The 22867-nt window shown below is 41.2% G+C and overlaps 1 long non-coding RNA gene across 1 annotated transcript; it reads right to left on the bottom strand.

The window, feature by feature from the left end:
* Window positions 1–506: 506 nt before the first annotated feature.
* LOC139686475 (uncharacterized) lies at window positions 507–5510 on the bottom strand. The gene is made up of 4 exons (XR_011700381.1): window positions 5238–5510; window positions 4836–5070; window positions 4622–4747; window positions 507–558 (listed from the first exon to the last, which is right to left on the bottom strand). It is a non-coding gene; the product is annotated as an uncharacterized lncRNA (long non-coding RNA).
* Window positions 5511–22867: the final 17357 nt, after the last annotated feature.

The following is a 22867-nucleotide window of genomic DNA, read 5'->3' on the forward strand; positions in this document are numbered from 1 at the left end:
TTATAGTTCATGGCAGAGAACATCTTGTTCTATAATTGAGGATACAATAGGAGCACTACATAAGTTTTACTACACTCATGGTGAAATTAGTAAGCAAGCAAGTACATCAACATGATTGATAAGTTTTATTACTGTACTTGGCTGCTGGACCAGGAAAAATTCACCAAATTTGCCAACATGTGAAAATCCCATTTTGAAAGGCAAATTCTGGGAGAAAAAGTTTTACTATCCACCTGAGAGAAGAGCCAGGTAAAAATAACATGACAATATGTGAATTCCCTCCCCGGACTACAACCTTGACGTGGTGGAAGGGCTTGTGCGTTCCGATGACCCCTAGAGCTGTGCTGGCGGGAGTAATAATTATTGCTCCTGGTAGGGTCACCCATGCCAGATAGGTCGAAGGTTAGGAGCCAGACGAAAGGTAGTCCACGCAGCGTCTGTTCCTCAGTGAGGCGGCTGCAATGGCGTCTGACCCCAGTGGGGCGGCCAGTAAGTGATGGTGTCACGTTAAAAACACTATTGAGGAAGGCAACGGGAAACCACCTCAATTATCATTCCCTAGAAAAATATGATGGACAATAGAGATATTTTGAGTCCTGGCAACCACGGGGCTCGGCCCAATCGGCCGTGTGTCGTGCCCGGCAGCGGGGGAGGCAAGGCTTCCGCGGTCGTCATCCCACGAAACCCTTGCAAGGGAAAACCAGCAGCAGCAGGACAGAAGACGCAGGAGAAGAAGACAAAATTAGTTAGAATAGGAACGTGGAATGTTAGGACAATGATGAGGACAGGGAAATTGGAGAATGTTAAGCGAGAGATGGAAAGGGGAAATATAGATATTTTAGGTCTATGCGAGGTGAGATGGAAAGATAGCGGGGATTACTGGAGTGATAAGTATAGAATAATATACAGCGGCGGGGACGAGAGCCAACGAGGGGTTGCCATAGTATTAAATGAAGAGGTAGGAAGAAGCGTAGTCAACATAGAGCAGGTAACGGATAGAATACTACTAGTGGAGATAAAAGCAGAACCGACGAACTTAGTTATTATTCAGGTATACATGCCACCGAGCAACCATAAGGAAGAAGAGGTCGATAGGATATACGATCAGTTGGAGAACATGATCGCGTGTGTTCCTGCAGGGAAACATTTGATAGTGATGGGGGATTGGAATGCGACGGTAGGTGAAGGAAGAGATGGTGATGAGGTGGGGGACTACGGTTTAGGCACGAGGAATGACCGCGGGGAGAAAGCAGTTGAGTTCTGCAGGAGACAGGGGTTAGTCATCACCAACACGTGGTTTAGACACCACAAAAGACGCAGGTATACATGGAAAATGCCAGGTGACTCAGGAAGATATCAGCTAGATTATATCCTGGTTAGACACAGGTTTAGGAATAGTGTGATAAATTCCCACAGCTTCCCGGGAGCGGATGCGGACTCAGACCACAATTTAGTTGTTATGAAATGTAGCGTACGTTTCAAAAAGATAAGGCAGGGGCGGCGAGTTAGAAAATGGAATGTAGAAGCATTAAATGGGTTGAAAAGGAAGGAATACAAACAGGCGGTGGAGAAAATCATGGAGGATGGTAAAGAGCTAAGTACTATCGAAGAAAAATGGGAAATGATCAAGAAGGGGTTGTCTAAAGCCGCAAAAGACACTATTGGAACCGTTAACGCTAAAAGGACTAGGAAACCATGGATCACGGATGAGATGATTACAAAGATGGATGAGCGGCGAAAATGGAAGAATGTAAATACAGAGTTAGGCAAAATGAAGTACAAAGAATTAAACAATAAATTGAGGCGGGCAACAAATAAAGCAAAAGAAGCCTGGTGGAAGACGCAGTGCGAGGATATGGAGAGTCTCCAGAGGAAGGGTGAAATCGGTGCGCTGTACAGCAAAGTTAAATCGTTATCGGGAAGTAAGAAAGGAAGAGCTATGCTAACAGTTAGAGATAGGGCGGGTAAGGTAATAGTTGACGCAGGAAAGATCCAAGAGAGATGGCAGGAGTATATAGAAGAACTGTATAGTAAAGAACTCAGACCAACAAAGTTAGACATTGAAAAAGAAAATGACGTAGAGGAAGACAGCTTAGGTCCAGGCATACTAGACAATGAGATAGAAAGGGCATTAAGGGAGATGAAACTAAATAAGGCCGTGGGGGTAGATAACATTCCCGTGGAACTTTTAAAATGCTTAGGAAAATGTGGGAGGAAGAGGCTATATGGGCTGATCCGTAGTATTTATGAGGAGGGAATCTGGCCGGAAGACTTTGTGAGATCAGTTTTAGTTCCTATTCCGAAAAAGGTAAAGGCCACGTCATGTGAGGACTATAGGACAATTAGTTTGATATCCCACGCAGCTAAAGTTGTTCTCAGGATCATAAACAAAAGGATAGAGAGTAGGGCAAATGATTACTTAGGGGATGATCAGTTTGGGTTTAGGAAGGGGAGAGGTACGCGTGATGCCATTGCAGTAATGAGATTATTAATCGAGAGGAATTTAGAACACAACCAGGAGGTATTTGCCTGTTTCGTAGATTTCGAAAAAGCGTTTGATAGAGTGAATTGGGAAAAACTAATGAGTATATTGCAGAAAATAGGAATAGATTGGAGGGAAAGGAGGCTAATCCGCAACCTGTACATGTCTCAGACTGCTCAGGTGCGGGTGGGAAATGGGGAGTCAGAATGGGCAGTTTTAAGAAGGGGTGTAAGGCAGGGTTGCCCATTATCACCATTGCTGTTCAACCTGTATGCAGAGGAAATGATCAAAGAGGCATGGGAAGGACTCGAGGTAGGAATGAAAGTGGGCGGGGAATTCGTAAAATCAGTTAGGTTTGCTGATGACCAAGCTTTAGTTTGTCAGTCAGCCAAGGGGCTGCAAGCATTGCTGAGTAAATTGGAAATTCAGTGCGACAAGTATGGGATGAGAATCAACATTAGTAAAACAAAGGTTATGCGATTTTCTAGAAAGAAAAAGGCCAAGCTTAACATTAAAATAGGAGGGCAAAAACTAGAGCAGGTAGAACAGTTTACGTATCTCGGTAGTGTTTTGGACCAACACGGTCAAAGTAGTAGGGACGTAAGGAGAAGAATTGCGCTAGGCAAAGAGGCTTTCACAAGGAGGAGGGAGTTGATGACAGGGACTTTGAGTAAGGATGTTAAGAAAAGACTCGTAAAAACTTTGATATGGAGCGTAGCTATGTACGGCGCGGAAACGTGGTCGTTGAAGCAGGAGGATAGACGTAGATTGGAGGCTTTTGAAATGTGGGTGTGGAGAAGAATGGAGAAGGTGAAATGGACAGAGAAGAAAACAAATGAGGAAGTACTTGGTATGGTGGGCGAAGAGAGGGGTTTGTTGGGAGCAATCCTATGGAGGCAGGGAAAGTGGATGAAGGGGGTGTTGACCGGCAGTGGGATGTTGAAGACTGTGATAGAGGGTAGAATGTTGGGCAAAAGAGGAAAGGGAAGGAACAGGATAGGGATGTTGGACGGGATGAAGGGAGGAAGAAAGTACTCAGAGATGAAGAGGGACCTGATATAGAGTAGGATGATGGATTTTTTTGTTTTGTTAGGAATAATAAAATGCCTGTTTGGTAGTTGTGTCCATCCAAAAACCTACCTTAACCGGTAGATTACCTTAAAAAAAAAAAAATATGTGAATTAGTGAATTATGCCAATATTAATATTTGGACTAGGACTAATCAGAATCGATCCTTTGAGTAAAATTTATGGCAACAATTTGCACAATCATTCAATAGGCATTAAACAAATTTTGTTTCTTGGAGATTAAAGAATTTCAATGTCATCAGTGCATATTTCAGTTGAATTGCTATCTGAATATTTGGGTACAAGTGCATGAATTTATATTATTTTTGGGTGTTCAAGTTCATTATTGCAGCAACACATGTAATGGCCATTTAGATGGTTGGCATAAAATCTTTACTTGATTCTAGGGCATTTCCATAAGTTGAGAATTTTTCCTTCTTCCAGTTAGAAATTCAAATGGTTCAGCAGAGGACTATAACTGACTCTTAATGAACAATGCCTCATAATTTGTCTGCAACATATAACTTTCATTTATCTAAATCAATCTGTTCTGATAAACTTTTCAGAATGTTCGGATATTTTTGGAACAAACAATGGAGTAACACAAACTTCACAATCAAAGAAATACTTAATTTGAAAGAGTAAATCATTTTGGGTAAGTTTCAAATACATATCGCTATAACATGCAATTGTATTAGTTAGGATGAATCTATTTTGGGTTCAGGTTCTTTGCAAATGATCTTCTCCCTTCTCTTGAGCTAATATGAGCATTATTCAATTGAGGATATTGCATCTTATTGCAATGTAGTTTATCTTTTCCCAGATTTCATAGCGCCTATATTCATTTGAATGTGACCACTTTCTTCGCACATGTATTTTCATTAATTTTTAGCCTATCAATCCGGATAACTGTATCTCAATTACCATAACTAGCATTTATGTTTAAAATAATTATATTTGTGATGTGCTTCACATTCAATTAAATTCTGAAATCAAATCACATTTCACCGTCATTTTCAGTAGGGCCCACAGAGATGTTACATATATAATGTTTGAAATGCACATGGCTTACCTAAAATAGACAGAACATCCAGGCTAGTCACTTTAGACCTATGGGTAGACAAGAGGTATGGATCACCGCCTCTTACTTTTCACGATTTGATTTCCCCATTCAGCAATCCTACTACAATGGAATTACCTGGAAGTGTCAGTTTCATCAGCTAGCACAGTGGGTACATCTTCTTACTCCAGTTATGTCAAAGTCAAAGAGTAAATCATTATCTCACCGACAAGTTTTAAGCATGTAACACAACAAGTCTTGTGCTCTGAAAGTATGTCATTGTAGTACTGGAAACAATTGAGAACTTTCCAATGCAACCACGTTAGGTATAGGTCCTTCCAGTTTAACTGGCCATCATTTTCGCGGTTCGGTCGCCAATACGGATACTTCTTTACAGCATATTCCAGCAAGGGATCTCGTGATATTTCTTTGTCACATAAACTTTTCCAATGTGATTGTTTCTGTAATATTTGGTTAATCGTTTTTTAGTATTGTTTAATACAAATAAATAGAGAATCCTAATGCCAAAAATGAATCGTGCGTGAAAGAAACTTTTTCTCGTACAACCCGACAATATTGTACCTCGAAATATTTACATATTACGTTACAATACTAAGGATTATATTACCTCATCAAATAATGAAGCCACATCATTCCACTTCTTGCATACAGCCTTAGCGCGAATCAAGGAACGGCCATCCATACGACATATAGTATATACTCGAGAATTTCTATGGGCAAATTATCCATTTCTGTGAAGCCGATTTGCAGAATCAAGAAGCGTAATTTAAGCAGAAAAGCCTAACAAACGAAATTGTGGATATACAAGGAAACATAAAATTATTCCTTTTGGTAGCTTCCGTGTTAAGGATTTAAATAATTACTAGAAACATTAAAATTAATTGCGTTGCATTGGCATTATTCCGCTAGTAAACACACATGAAAATGTCCGTGGCCCAACCATAGGAATGACATCGAAGATTAAATCGCCTTTCAATTATTTGGAATAATCGCGAACAGTGCGCGTTGTTTCAAATCATAATGTTGCAAATTGCTCTCTTAAATCACTTTATGGGGGGAATTTTGACTGCGTTGGCAAGAGGACGAGATTTAAATTTTATTTCATATTAGCTGTACCACTCGATCTGAGTACATGTCGTATTTATTATGTTTTTCGTTTATTAGCCTCTTGGCCCGAATCAAGTGTAACGTGACCTGACGACTTAAATGCTGATTTTTAATGTAATTTAAGCCTCTTAACTGACCCCAAATTTTGAATTTGCATCCGAGATTTTTTCAAGAAATAAACTGCAGAAACCGTCGTGCAACTACCGTGGAAAAAAAATACTTGTGAAAGTGTACAGTATGCATAGTCGAAAACATAGGATTTCTGCCTTCAGAATTTATCCATTAATTATTGATATGATGTTCACATAAATATATAACATCAGTCATTGTTCTTAATATGAAAATGCATGCTCTAACTCTTCAAATGTAATGGTGTTGATGGAGCTTTTGGCTGCGGTTTGTTTATATGGACAGTGCACGCTGAGAAACAGCAAATTTATTTAGAGATGAACTACGAATGTCCACAATGCAGGTATAATTTTCATAAAGTGTTTTATTTCATGGCGCACGCGTCCTTGTTGTATTAGTGGTGACATGCCATTGTTGGTCTTGCATCCCCAAAAACACAGGTAATTAAAACCTACTACAGGTACGAAAACCTATTACTAATTATACATGTAGTAGTATGAATTAATGGTGGGAAGATAATTTGGTATGCTTCTACAATGAGAAAACTACATTCATCATTTTTAATCCACTTAAAAAAAATTATAGCCCACAAGGAATTTTTGTAAAAATAAACATATAGCTGTTAAGTCTATATTTTAATTATTTATCTGTCGGTTTATAACTGTACTTGTGGTTTCTTCATCGTTCAGTACAATGTAAAGGACAATGCTGAGGTTTTTCTCTCTGGCTAACGTAACTCAAATCACATCCTAATGTCAGGGCTTCGTTTTGGTGAAAAAAATTAACAAATAATTACTATACTATGGAGGACGGTGTATACTTTTTAAAATATACTCAAGCCCGAAGCTGGAGCTAAAGCGTGGTAAATTAACGCCAGCGTTATCAACAACCACATGGTTACTACATCTTAGTTTTATTTAATAACAGCTCCGCCTTCGGGAGATTATCATTGGTTATGAGACATTGGTTGAGCACCCACTCGCCATATTTATGAGGGGGGGGGGCTGTCTACATCCCTTGGCTCTGATTCCTCGTTCCTAGATGGCACTAAATAAGCACGAAGTTGGGTCGACCGTCGATCAGGGTACGTCTCGATTGGCAGCCTTGGCGTGAGGTGTTTGATGAAGGTGACACAGTAAGTGCAATAGTGCGTATTATAATAGTTTTCCAAAATTTGGGGAGTAGTGCATATGAGTGAATTAATTCTTTTATCCTTTGGAAGAAGCATGCTGTGTTTAACTGGCAGAAATAGTCCATTGTCACGTAATATAGTATGTATAATTAAAAACTTCGATTTTCCTGCACGAAACTGAGGACACAATTTTGGAATATTTTGGCACCTCGATTTCTCTGAAACTACCGTCAGTGCAGTTTTTTACCCTCGCTTTTAGTCCCCGCGTATGTTTTTGTGCTACCGTGCAGTTTTAGTGTCCATTGTGTCAATAGTTTTTACTTTGTAATATGAAATAAAAACACCCTGAAAAACCGATTTTTAGGTTCACATGAGGAATCGCCATTTTGCAGTGTCTACTATTTCTGTGATAAATAATTGTGAATTCGTCCCTCTGTTCGAATTTGGTGCTGACCTGCCTCCCTCACTCAGCCGGAACACGAGGTTCGAAACCGGAAGTGGCCGATTTATCCGTTCGGTTTGAGGATATTAGCAGCTAATTTTAAAAATATTTGTTTTGGTGTACTCTATTGTACCAGGCCTAATTTAATTTAAATTCCTTGATAAACAAAAAAGCTTAAATATGTTTCTAAATCCACGATTTATGTTGCGCTGCTTCGCATGCGTTTCCCTGCAAACATGATATTATTTGATGCACATTGGGTTATTGTTTTCCATTAAGGTTTTGATCAGTGAAGTTAAAATAGTGTTCCTGCATCTAATATTCATAATTCCATGTGAATTGTATTTATAGTGTTTGTGTTCAATTTTTTAGTTCAACGCCTGGTTTAATCAGGTTCCCCCGGTTTATTTCAGGAACCGCAAGTTTTGGGTCTCATGTTGCCGTGTAAAACTCTTGCTGTGAATACCTCCATGCACTGCGAATTTGCTGCTAATTGGAAAAAACCAAACTAATATGAAATCACTAAATTTAAATGTGCACCTCACGTGTGTTTATACTTCACATCTGGTGTTTTAAGCGGCACTACGTGTCTGCAATAACGAACGGGGACGATGTTTGGAGTGGCTGCTGCCCTCTGTCCATGTAAGTAAACAACTAACGAACCTGGCTGTTTCATTCTATGGCAATTTGCTGTACGTTTAGTTGAGTAGTCTTCGTCATTAGGGCCTGAGTTGTGTCAGTGATTGCCATTTTGCAATCTTGTACTGCACTGATAAGTGCTGTCATTGCTGATCACCTTACCCGGGGAGGAGGTCCTCTAATTGCTTAGAAACCATCTAAGTACCTCGAGGGATACTGTGCGCCGACTTAATACCAATGGAAACGTGATAGTTTGTTTTTAAGTTTCCCCTTTCATCCCTTGCCTCTCTTTCTGGCACCCTCACGCTGCCTGCCTGTAGCGTTGTCATATTTTCTACCTCTATCCTCGTCGGTGGAGACCAATGTCGCATATTCATGTCGTAGTGGAATTCCGCCTTCTTGGTTTTCAATATCTAGCATGAATTTTGACTACATTTTAAGGTGCATTTGTTTACTTAACTTACCTTGGGCCACGAAGATATAGCCCACCACTTCTTGGTCTCTTTCTTTTCATGAAATTGGCGTAGTTTCTGATAATATATACTTCAAACAAGAGGCATTATTTTTATCCCTTGCAAAATTCCAGTTGTGACCTACGAGGGAACTTTACCTCTGAGGGTTTAGTGGCAAAGCTTAATTTCCAAGACAAAATGATAATAATGCTGTTCAATAAACATCAAAATAATTGGTGCCTATTCGTGGTCAACTTCAGGAGTTTTATCCACTTAATTCAATCCATGTGGCAGCACAGATACAGATTATGCAAGGCATTTCAATTTATTCAAGACTTTCAAAGAAGCGGAATACCTTAAGTAAGGAAGAAATACGGCCGAGTAAATTGAGAGCATTAAGGGTGCCAATCGGCTAACAGCAAGAGAACCAGAAGTGTGGGGTCCATACGTGTTTTCTCATAAATCAGCAATAAATATGGGAACAGAACAAGATCTTGATGTGAAGAGTACCAGAACAAAATCAAAACTAATATATTAGAGCCCATCCATAAAGTCAACGAAATATGTCCTTTGCGCGATATGGGTAAAAGCCATGCAAGTCAGACGTGCATGCGATGTGCATTCCCAATACTATCATCTTTCTTACGTAGGTGAAACTGCCACCGCTTCACATTATGAAAATATGGCTTGGTCGTGTGTACTGTGCACTAAAGGGATGAAATTAGATATTCAGTTACAAAAGATGGTGTACAGCTGATTCATTGGCCTTGTGACTATTCCTTCGCTGGAAATCTTTTATGCTTTGAAAGTGCATTATAAGAGGATAGCAGATTAATTTTGTTTAATTTCCTCTGGTACCAACGTCAACCTATGGTACTTACATTAACCTACTACTACAGGCCCTAAAGTGCATTCAATCGAAAGGAGCGGAGGATGGAAAGCCTCAGAAAAGATATCAGGGGAACCAATTAAATAAACAGAAAAGAAGGTGGCTATGTTTAAATAGGCACTGCAGTCCATTCAGTCTATCTGGAAAAGTGAGTGATGGAAAGCCTTGGGGAGGATTAAGTATGCTACACTATAACAAAGACGGTTGCATGATTATTTATATTTTTACTAGGTAATCTACTGGTTAAGGTAGATTTTTGGATGGACATAATTAGTAATTTAATGATTTGTGACCCCTAGCAAAACACAACATCCTAATTTTCATCAGGTCCCTCTTCAGCTCTGAGTACTTTCTTCCTCCCTGCATCCTGCCCAACATCCCTATCCTGTTCCTTCCCTTTCCTCGTTTGCTTAACATTCTCCCTTCAATTAGTCTTTAACATCCCCCTGCCGGTCAATAACACCTTCAGCCACTTTTCCTGCCTCCATAGGATTGCTCCCAACAAACCCCTCTCTTCGCCCACCATACCAAGTACTTCCTCATTTGTTTTCTTCTCTGTCCATTTCACCTTCTCCATTCTTCTCCACACCCACATTTCAAAAGCCTCCAGTCTATGTCTATCCTCCTGCTTCAATGACCATGTTTTACATAGCTAAGCTCCATATCAAAGCTTTTACGTGTCTTTTCTTAACATCCTTACTCAACGTCCCCGTCATCAACTCCCTCCTCCTTGTGAAAGCCTCTTTGCCTTGTGCAAGTCTTCTGATTACGTCCCTACTACTTTGACCGTGTTGGCCCAAAACACTACCGAGATACTTAAACTGTTCTACCTGCTCTAGTTTTTGCCCTCATATTCTAATGTTAAGCTTAGCCTTTTTCTGTCCAGAAAATCGCATAACCTTTGTTTTATTAATATTGATTCTCATCCCATACCTGTCACACTAAATTTCCAATAAACTAAGCAATGCTTGCATCCCCTTGGCTTACTGACCAACTAAAGCTTGGTCATCAACAATCACCTGATTTTACTAATTCCCCGCCCACTTTCATTCCTACCTCCATTTTTCCCATGCCTCATTTATCATTTCCCCTGCATACAGGTTGACCAGCAACGGTGATAATGGGCAACCCTGCCTTACACCCCTTCTTAAAACTGCCCATCCTGACTCCCCGTTTCCCACCCGCACCTGAGCAGTCTGAGACATATACAGGTTGCGGATTAGCCTCCTTTCCCTCCAATCTATTCCTATTTTCGGCAATATACTCATTAGTTTTTCCCAATTCACTCTATCAAATGCTTTTTCGAAATCTACGAAACAGGCAAATACCTCTTCGTTGTGTTCTATATACCTCTCGATTAATAATCTCATTACTGAAATGGCATCATGCGTAGCTCTCCCCTTCAGAAACCCAAACTGATCATCCCCTAAGTAATCATTTGCCCTACTCTCTATCCTTTTGTTTATGATCCTGAGAACAACCTTAGCTGCGTGGGATATCAAACTAATTGTCCTATAGTCCTCACATGACGTGGCTTTTAACTTTTTCAGAATAGGAACTAAAACTGATCTCACAAAGTCTTCCGGCCAGATTCCCTCCTCATAAATACTACGGATCAGCCCATATAGCCTCTCCCTCCCACATTTTCCTAAGCATTTCAAAAGTTCCACGGGAATGTTATCTACCCCCACGGCCTTATTCAGTTTCATCTCTCTTAATGCCCTTTCTATCTCATTGTCTAGTATGCCTGGACCTAAGCTGTCTTCGTCTACGTAATATTCTTTTTCAATGTCTATCTTTGTTGGTGTCAGCTCTTTACTATACAGTTCTTCTATATATTTCTTCCATCTCTCTTGGATCTTTCCTGCATCAATTATTACCTTACTCGCCTTATCTCTAAATGCTATCGTTGATCTGCCTTTCTTACTTCCCGATAAAGATTTAACTTTGCTGTACAGCGCACCGATTTCACCCTTCCTCTGCAGACTTTCCATATCCTCGCACTGCGTCTTCCACCATGCTTCTTTTGCTTTATTTGTTGCCTGCCTCAATATATTATTTAATTTTTGTACTTCATTTTGCATAATTCTGTATTTATATTCTTCTATTTCCGCCGCTCATCCATATTTGTAATCATCTCATCCGTGATCCATGGTTTACGAGTCCTTTTAGCGTTAACGGTTCCAATAGTGTCTTTTGCCGCTTTAGACAACCCTTTTTTGATACATTCCCATTTTTCTTCAATAGTATTAGCTCTTTACCATCCTCCATGATTTTCTCTACCGCCTGTTTGTATTCCTTTCTTTTCAACCCATTTAATGCTTCTACATTCCATTTTCTAACTCGCCGCCCCTGCCTTATCTTTTTAAAACGTACGCTACATTTCATAACAACTAAATTGTGGTCTGAGTCCGCATGCGCTCCCGGGAAGCTGTGGGAATTTATCACACTGTTCCTAAACCTGTGTCTAACCAGGATATAATCTAGCTGATATCTTCCCGAGTCACCTGGCATTTTCCATGTATACCTGCGTCTTTTGTGGTGTCTGAACCAAGTGTTGGTGATTACTAACCCCTGTCTCCTGCAGAACTCAACTGCATTCTCCCTGCAGTCATTCCTCGTGCCTAAACAGTAGTCCCCGACCTCATCACCATCTCTTCCTTTGCCTACCGTCGCATTCTAATCCCCCATCACCATCTAATGTTTCCTTGCAGGAACACTTGCGATTATGTCCTCTAACTGATCGTATATCCTATGTGCCTCTTCTTACTTACGGTTGCTCGGTGGCATGTATACCTGAATAATAACCAAGTTCGTCGGTTCTGCTTTTATCTCTACTATCTCTACTAGTAGTATTCTATCCGTTACCTGCTCTATGTTGACTACGCTTCTTCCTACCTCTTCATTAAATACTATGGCAACTCTATGGCAGTTGGCTCTCCTCCCCGCCGCTGTATATTATTCTATACTGATCACTTCAGTAATCCCCGCTATCCTTCCATCTCACCTCGCATAGACCTAACATATCTAAATTTCCCCTTTCCATCTATCGCTAAACATTCTCCAATTTCCCTGTCCTCATCATTGTCCTAACATTCTGCGTTCCAATTCTAATTAATTTGGTCTTCTTCTCCTGCGTCTTCTGTCCTGCTGCTGCCGGTTTTCCCCTTGCAAGGGTTTTATGGGATAACGACCACAGAAGCCTTGCCTCCCCGACTGCCGGGCATGACACACGGCAGATTGGGCCGAGCCCCGTAGTTGCCAGGACTCAAAATCTCTGTATTGTCCATCATGTTAATCTTGGGAGTGATAATTGATGTGGTTTCCCGTTGCCTTCCTCAGTAGTGTTTTTAACGTGACACCATCACTTACTGGCCGCCCCTCGGGGATCAGAGGCCATTGCAGCCGCCTCACTGAGGAACAGAAGCTGTGTGGAATACCTTTTGACTGGCTCCTAACCTTCGACCTATCTGGCACGGGTCACCCTACTTGGGGCAATTTTTATTACTCCCACCAGCACAGCTCTAGGGGTCATGAAAAAGAGGAAATGTTGGGCACTATGGGGCATGGTGATAAAGGATCACTGTAGGTAATGAATGCAGAGACAGTGTGATGAAGTTGGATAAATTTCATGATAGCAAGTCTACTATGAGATGTATGAGGAGGAAAAAAAGAAGGGGTATTAGTTAATATGAAATACGTAGTAGAAATAATGTGAAAGGCAACTGTCATTATGGGCCAAGTTCAGTGTCGTGTTGTAGTTACATTTGGTGGTTTTCAAGGAATACAGTTCTAGTTTAGCAGATATATTAAAAAACTTTTTCCTTTCGATGAAAGATGACTGGCTGCTTGGGATAACTTAAGTTATATATCTGGGGCCATGTGATATACTTAATGCTGGCCATGCAATTGCTAGTGATTATTGGGAGTATACCTGAGTGTAACATGTCCAATGTAGGGAGATAAATGCAATGGATTGGGAGGTTTCTCGCTAAATGTGTTCTATATGTGCTTGGTTTACGTAATGACCAAAGAAGAGATCCCGTGGAAGCTTACGATAAATTGCCTGTTCCTTTCCCTACATTAGAAAAGGAGGAACTCCCGTTCTAATCTAAGGGATTAGCTTGTTTCATTTTCTTGAACAGGATACTCATATCATTGTTATGCTATTGAATCATTCAAAAAAAATTTATTTATATATTGAAAAGAAATATGCAAGGATAGTTATCCAACTTATTTTGGTTCCAAGTCCAAAATGCTCTTTTAAATGCTATAAGTAGTGTCCTAGTAGTTTTAATGTAACAACATCATCATCAGGTAAGATTAATAAAACAGGCTCCAGTATTTGTTAAAAAGTAATTAGGTGGAGGATAGTGGAAAAGAGGGGGAAGAGTGAGGAAAGTTGGAAGGTAGCATGGGTAACTATATGTGAGTGGGGGTTGGGTAAACTAAGTAACTAGGTTCAAAAGACCTTCACAGTCTGGAAAGTCGTAGCTGGATGGAGGAGGATTTCCCATTTGGTATGTCCGATGTAGCAGCATTACTTTCTTAGGGCAGTGGAGGAAGTGCATGAGGTGGGGGGTTTTCCCTCGTGGTCCTTTACTGGGTGCATAGCATCAATGCACAAAGAAGCACTGCACAAAGGGTAAGAGCTTGTAATTAGGGGTTTTGGATGACTTGTAGATTATGGTTCTAAGGGGCATGCCCAAGCGAGAGTTGGCTTCAGGGTGGAGGGATTTTTTTCTCACTTGTAAAAAGTGAAGATGAGGGGTTGGGGGGGGGTCCAGCAGCGTAGAAACTTCCTTCTAGGTCGGTGAAGAAAGTGGGTGGGTAGTAAGGGCTTCCCACCTTGTTTGGGAAAGCATGGTCTCCATACGCACAGGGTGGGGGGAGAAATTCCTATTAGTAGGGACAAGGGATCACATTCACCATGCAAAAGGCATGCCATGCAACATCATGACATGTCCATCTTCTTCCCGCATGCATAGGGGAAGCTGAGAATAAAAATTGACTTCATGTATGAGCTCAAGGCCTTTCTAGGTATGATTTCTATTTGTTCCATGGTTTCTAGATTCTTTCGTTTATCCAGTTTTTAAGCACTTTGTAATTGAAGTTATGGAATCAAGCAGATGTTTGGCAGATAAAGAAAGAGTGTGGCCTGTAATATAGTAATAGAGTTGATAAATTGTAAGATGATGTCTGTCCATTGCTGCTTCTCCAGCAGCACAAAATACCATCTGCATAACTAAACCAGTATAAAATATTATAGTTACAATTGTTTATCTCTTATATCTTATTCCCTAAATGATCCATGGATATTTCTGCAAGTAGTCTGGAAAGAGGTGGCCCCGTTGCCAATCCAGCCTATTGTTTATAGTAGGTGACACAAAATGAAAAGTAATTTTGGTTTGTACAAATTTTAAGAGGTGTAATTAATTCTTTAATGAGGTGTTGGTTCATTTTGGCATTGATTAATTTATATATATGAAACCTATATTACTTAGCATTGGGCGATAAGGTGAAGGGTAGATTATGTTCAGTTGGGGAAATGTAGTTTTCTATTGAGAATCTGTGTTTGAAGCCTGAGAATTGCTGATAAATGGAGCTTAATTTAATTGCTAGCTTTTGCACTGGAGCACTGACGCATGACAGGACTGGTTTAAAGGGTATGTGTTTTTAATGAATTATAGGTTAACCATAAAGTTTCCCCCCCGCGGGTAGGGAGATAGAGAATACTCCCGCAGTATCCCTGCTTGTTGTAAGAGAAGACTAAAAGGGCGGGGAGAAAACCCAGAAAACAAACCCCAAGCCAGCAAGGGATGCGTCCGGACAGTGCTGTGGATCCACTGTCTGCGAGCGGCCATACCATCTGGCCTGCGATCCACCCAGGTGTTTGCCGTTCCTGGAGACCCGTAAGGGAGAGAAGGGGATCCTGGAGGGTGAGCTTTCTGGTTCCCAGCAGGGTGTCGGATGCCCTCTATGGACCGGGGAGTGATACCCCTCTTCGGCCCCGGATTTCGTGCAAACGGGAGGCCGGGAGCTAGCCACTCCCGGTCATTCGGCTTCCGTCGCGATTTCGCTCCGGTGGCGAGTGCCAAGGTTGTGGGGGTCTGCGTAGGGAGGTCGGAGATGTAAGGGTTTTGGTGGGCCCTTGCACCGAAGATTCACCCCGAAACAGACAACCACTCCTGAAGCGCTATATCCCTCGAGTTAGCCCTGGCGACCGCCCCAGTCCAGCGGAGTGGCGTCCCAAATGTGTGGCTCTGTGGCGGGTGGGGAGGCCAAGGGACGAATCATTTATTATTTTGGAGGAAAAATCCTTTCCACCACTAAAAAGATCCCGTCAGGAAACCGGCGGGGGAGAAAAGTGTATTGGCGCATGTAAGCGCTATTTGATTATGTCGTGCATAAAGGAAGGTGAGACCTTGAAATAGGTATCTCCTTTCTTAATTCGCAGAGTGTTGTCACAGATTATGCCTGGGGACCCAAAGAGTGTGAAGAAGCTCAGGGATGGTACACTTCTTATAGAGACCCTGAACGATAAACAGAGCGAAAAACTGCTAGCTATGGGAATGCTCCATGACATCCGATAAAGGTGGAGGTGCACCGCACTCTTAACACCTATCGGGGAGTCATCAGTCACTACGACCTCCTATACGTGGACATCGAAGAAATCAAGAGAGAAATGTTCTCTCAGGGAGTGACTGATTGTCGTCGACTCACCACGAGGCGCAAAGGAGAAAACGTGAACAGCACATCCGTGATCTTGACGTTTGCGCGTGATAGACTACCTGACAAGGTGTTTGTGGGCTATGAATCGGTACCAGTGAGGCCAATCATCCTGAATCCCGTGCGTTGTTTCAAATGTCAACGGTTTGGCCATATCACGTCGCGCTGCGAGGGCAAGGCCACCTGCCCGCGCTGTGGCAAGGACGTGCATGAGGATAAAGAGTGCTCTTCGGAACCTCTTTGTGTCAATTGCGAGGGTACACACCCAGTGTACTCGCGTGATTGCCCGAAGATGAAAGAAGAGAGGAAAGTCATGGAGGTAAAAACACTGGAAAAAATCCCATATGCGGAAGCGAGGAGAAAATACAGGGCACTAATCGCCCCAACTTTTTACCGGTCCTTTGCTTCCGTTGCAACCACGCCATGTGTAAAGTGTACCAGCGCCACGCAGGCAGAGATCCCGAAAGAATCCCCAATTGACAACACGCAAGTGCCTAAACCCAAAAGGGTGAAGGATGCGAAGAGTAAGGTGGACAAGGAGCCACCTACTCATGTGGGCCCTTCAAAGAAGAGCCTCCAAAAAACTACCAAGGGGAACACGCCAATAGGGCGTGAGAATACATCTTCCCCGCCGCCTCCAGTCAAGCCAAAGAGGCCGGAGGTAATTGAAGAGGACCAGAGTATCTCTGATACTGAAATCTTTGCAAGCGAGTGGAAGAGGAAACATCACTTCAAGCGATAACCTCAATAGAGTTGGTCATCTCCCTTTTTAATCAACGTATTTATTCATTCATTTTAATTTAGAACTTTAAATGTGTTCCATATTGCAGTGGAACTGCAATGGCTTTTATCGGCACAAGGAGGAGCTGGCCATTTTAATCCAAGATTTAAAACCCTCTTGTATTTGTCTCCAAGAGACCCATTTTAAGGCTCAAGATAAGGGTATTCTGAAGGGGTTCACTGTTTTTAGAACGGATGACATAAGTGGCATGCGAGCCCAAGGGGGAGTAGCAGAGTCAACCCGAGAGGCCCTTTAAACCTCCCGAGTCCAACTGAACTCTCCATTCCAAGCCGTCGCTGTCACGGTCCACACCCCTGAGAGGATGACGTTATGTAACGTATATCTGCCTGAGGGTGCACCGGTGACCCGCCTGAACCTTGAAGCCCTTGTCCACCAGCTTCCTCAGCCGTTTATTTTGATGGGAGATTTTAATGCCCATGATCCTCTCTGGGGAGGGCCAGAAACCCAAAGTAATAGGAGAGGTTGAATCTTATCCAACTTTATTGAGGATTTTAACCTGTTTTTATTAAATAGTGGCGAAAAAACCCGGTTTAACAGCTTCAATGGGGAATTCTCAGCAATAGATCTTTGTTTATGCTCGAGAAGTCTAGCCCCTAAGCTGAAAATGTCCACCCACAACGATCTGTGGGAGTGACCATTTTCTTCTTCTACTCGTTAAAGAAGACTCTTCGCCCAACATTTCAAAACCTCCGGAAAAGTGGTTTATTAACCGTGCGGACTGGCCACTTTTCAAGCGTACGTTTACATATAAACATGACGCTATTTTCGACGCGTTGCACAACGTTGAGAAGCTTAAGTTCAATGCTTTTGGGGGCAGGTACCAAAAGTATCCCTCGTACGTCCGGGAATCTTAATCGAGCTCCTGTCCCTTGGTGGAACGGGAAATGCGACAGGGCGATCTGGGCAAGGAAAAAAGCCCTGAATATTTTTAAAAAATACCCCACGGACCCTAATCTAGCATCTTACCGCCGCCTGAGAGCGCGAGCTCGAAGGGCGGTCAAAGACGCCCAGAGGGCTTCATGGATAGAATTCGTCTCTACCATCAACCATCGCACGCCACTTGGTCAGGTATGGGACAAAGTTAAGAAAATCTCCAGGTCCAAGGGCTCATTTGTCATCTCGCCATTGCTTGTTTCTGGCTGGGTGGTTACTTCACCTGCCGAAATAAGCAACATATTTGCCAGTCAGTTCGCGGCCAATAGCAGTGACGAGGGCTATTCCGTGGACTTTGCGAACATGAAGAGGCGATGCGAGAGAGTCCCTCTCAATTTTGGTGCAGTTCCTGCACGGGAATATTACAATGAGCGTTTTACATCCTTGGAGCCTAAATCCGTCATCGAAGACTCCCATAACACCTCGCCAGGGGCAGATAAAATCCACAACGCTTTTCTCCGGAACATTCTGGAAAATGCGATTGGGGAGGTCCTAAATACCCTCAACCAACTTTGGAATGAGGGCAGTTTTCCAAATGCCTGGCGAGAGTCCATCGTGATACCAATCCCAAAACAGGGCAAGGACAAAAATGACCCGAATAACTACCGTCCCATATCTCTCACCAGCTGCGTGTGCAAGTTGATGGAACGGATGGTAAACCGACGTCTCATGTGGTGCTCGGAGAGTCGACACCTGCTCTCCGACGCTCAGTGCGGCTTTCGGCGTGGCAGGTCCACGACAGACCATCTGGTTCGCACTGAGAACTTCATCCAGGAAGCCTTTCTCCAGCGTCAACACCTCATAGTAGTCTTCTTCGACCTGGAGAAGGCCTATGATAGTGTGTGGGGATGGAGAATCCTTAGCACGTTGCAAAAGTGGGGATTTAGAGGCAACATGGCTCTATTTATCAGAAACTTTTTAACAAACTGCCTTTTTAAAGTAAGGACAGGGAAGCACTTATCCCAAACTTTTACACAGGGGAACGGGGTACCCCAGGGTTCAGTACAGAGCGCGACGTTATTTGCAATTGCCATCAACGACGTGGTTGGATGCATCAATGCCGCTGTGATGGCATCGCTCAATGTGGACGATCTAGCCATATTTTCCGGTGGACACGGCTGCCAAACGCTTCCAGGCAAGCCCAGGTGACTCTAAACAAACTGAGAGAGTGGTCGCGAAAGAACGGATTTCGTTTCTCCATGGAGAAAACGAAATGAATGCACTCACAGTCATTGCGGTTACCAGGTTACCCCGACCCTAACCCTGTTGGGTAGGATTCTACCATTTGTGTAGTCGGTCCGCTTTTTCGCCATGATCCTGGACCAAAAGCTGAACTGGCGGGAGCATATCCCCGTGTTATGTGAGAGGTGTCGCCAAACCCTTAACTTTTTAAAGTTTTTTACTCACTCGACATGGGGAGCAGACCGCACCACCATGCTTTTATTGTACAGAGGCTTTGTGCGATCTAAACTGGACTATGGTTCCATAGTGTATTCCTCAGGAACAGAGTCCTACCTGAAACCGGTTACATGTGTCCACAATGCTGGGATACGGTTGGCCACCGGGGCATTTAGAACAAGCCCAGTCCCAAGCTTACTTGCAGACGCTGGGGAGCCTCCGTTGGAAACCCGCAGGATGATTTTAATGGGCAACTATGCCTGTAAAATTTTATCACTGACAAACCACCCTTGTTTTACAATAGTTTTTAACCAACGGTTTTTAGACTTATTTAACAGGCGGAGAAGGGCAACTAGGCCCTTTGCCGTTCGTTTAAATGATTTTATTAACGCGGTAATTTTTACATTCTTAAGTATGCCCCTTCTCCTATGCTAAGTATCTGCCTTGGTTAACGCCAAAGCCGGATATTAAACTCATTGCCAGTGCACGGCGCAAAGCCAAAACGACCGATTCAGAATACCAGCAGCTCTTCAGTGTCGTCCTCGGTTCACTTTGTCTTTTTCCCCGTCTACGCCGACTGCGGGGCTGTTCTTTTACCTCTTTGCATAGGTAAAAGTACAGCCCCGCTGCAATGAGTGCCTCCAACCCGTGACGATATAACATATCCTCACAGAATGTAGAACATACCTTAGGACCGGAGACATGTGTAATATAAGGGGAGACTTAAGTTATATTTTAGGGGATGACTCTGGGTTCATAAATAGTCTTAAATTTTTTAAGGGCAACTGGTTTAATGAGGCAGCTATGGTTTTGGATCTCATAATTTTAATGCCTCTTTATTTTAACAATTATTTATTTATTTATTTAATCGTATTTATTTATTCCTAATTAAAAAGGAATTTTAGTTTTAATTTTAATGCGCGGTGCAAAATGACCTTAGCTATTGACGCACCCTAAAACTCTCAAAACTACTACCACTACCGTAAAGTTTTGGGGACAAAGGGTTCATGGTGTTCAAGAATAACTTTTCTTTCTCATTGAATTTTTTAGCACAGGAATCATTTGCCTCTTTGGCATTCATTTAATGATTGGGGGTGGGATCCCTAGATGGAATATCAAAGGCATTAACTTAAAGCACTTGCTGGAGTGACTGTCCTTATCTAGAATGGCAATGCAGTTTCACTTGTGAGTATGAGTTGGTTTTCTTCCATTAACTTTGAGTTTGGTAGAATCTCGCCTTTTAGATGATGTTGACGAAGTACTGGAACAGTTCTCCATGTCTGTTGGAATGATGTCGGCAAACAAATTCTTGAGAACACGGGGTAGATAAGACAGAGCAACTTAGATTGAGATAGGGATTACGGGAACAAATTTCAATCCCTTGTATAATTTGAAATCAGTGTGCTGTAAAAGCTTATGGTCATTCACATTTTTAATCAGCAATATCGGCTATGAATGACCTCGTTTAATCAGTGATGACCCGAAATTTGACGCGATGGAGTTAGTTGCCGTGTTCAGTATGGAGGGGGTACAAATAGTTATTATTTAGTGTAATTACTGTTATCATATGTTCTTGATGTCACTTTTCCCACAGATTATTACAGATCAGAATAATTTTCTGTTCCCACATTATGGGGAAAACTGTTTTTAAGGGAAAAATTGTTTTTAATTGAAGGAACTAGTAGGGGGAAAACTGTTTTCAATCTGAAGGAATAAAGGGAATATCTAGAGGGTAAACTTTTTTTCATTGGGAAGACTTGGAAGCTTTGGAATTTGGAGTATAATGTTTACGTAATAATTCTAAATAATTAATAAGTTGGGGTATGATAACCTTATGGAGTGCATTTTGAGTGAGTATGCCAATAATCTGATGGGCAAGGTAAGCTTCGGACCCACTTGGATCCTTAATATAGCCAAAGGCTAATGCTGATACCAGCCTTCTCTCTATCCTTCATCCATTCCTATCCATCCGTGATTTTCCCCATGACCTTAGCTATCAGTCGCCTCCACTAAAACAACTACTGTTGGAAAGATACTCTATTAGGTTCCTCAAGGCCTGCCTTTCTTCCAAAAAGGGAATGTCTATTTCCCTAAAGGAAATCTTACGTGATGAAGCCGTAGCAATGCCCTCAAAATATAAAGAACAATGTGCTAGTGCTAAAAAACAGCACATAACAGACATGTCATGTATTCAAGAAAGGGTAATAAGGCAATTCCTAAGAGAGGTCTACGAAATGTTACTACCATCAGGAATTTTAGTACCATGGTAACTTAACTGGCTAAAACACTCAATCGGGTATTGAGGGATCTGTGTTCGAATCCCAGTCCAGGCGAATGATTTTTACTCTGAAATTGTTGCATTGAAATGCACATTATCGGATGACTGCATTAAAAGTTACTGTCGCGGCATCTCCGGCAGTTTCTTTGGAATTTACCATGAGGAAAACTAGGTAAGGAATATTGGTTTTCAGTTGGTCTCTGTAGCTTTTATTCCCATTTTATATATATCTATCTATTTTATATATGTATATATATACATATATACATATATATATGTATGTATTTACATACATATATATATGTATATATATATATATATACATACATATATATACATATATGTGTATATATATATACATATATATGTGTATATATATATATATACACATATATATATATACTATATATGTGTATATACTATATATATATATATATAGCTATATATGTATATATATATAGTATATATATATACTATATATATATAGCTATATATGTATATATATAGTATATATACCACTTCTGAACCGCTCGTGCCACTGGTAAACGACCGTTTTTTTTAGAGAATCATTGCCGAAACACTTTTCCAACATTTCCAACGTCCGTGCGCCACTAAATCCGTTTTTTACGCAAAATTTAATACAAGTTCGTTGTTGCACATTTAAATCCGTTTCTGCAATATTAAAAAATCGCCAACACACACAGAGATAGATGTACTCTTGGCTACGTAACTTTTGCAAATGTCAAGTTATGATACTAAGATTTAAAGGGAATATCAACAACAGATGTACCAATTAAAAAAAAACAGAACTCAAATCGGAACGATGGGAGCGCCACACGGTGGTTATTCCGGGAACTTTTTGATCAAGGTAGTATATATACACATATATATATATATATATATATACACACAAATATATATATATGAGTATATATATATATACTCATATATATATATATATACTCATATATATATACTCATATATATACACTCATATATATATATATACTCGTATATATATATATACAGATATATATATACTCATATATATATATATACAGATATATATATACTCATATATATATATATACTCATATATATATACTCATATATATATATACTCATATATATATATACACATATATATATACACATATATATATATATGTATAAATTTTTATAATTATTATTGCTGTTATTTACTGGGCAAAGGATTAAATTGACAATGGCCCATTTGGATTTAATCATACTTGAAAAAACCATTGAAAGTCGTTCGGGGTAGTTGAGGGTCGTGCCAGATTTTTATT

This window comes from Hetaerina americana, unplaced genomic scaffold, assembly GCF_022747635.1.
Source record: "Hetaerina americana unplaced genomic scaffold, ioHetAmer1.1.p SCAF_142, whole genome shotgun sequence".
Lineage (NCBI taxonomy): Eukaryota > Metazoa > Arthropoda > Insecta > Odonata > Calopterygidae > Hetaerina > Hetaerina americana.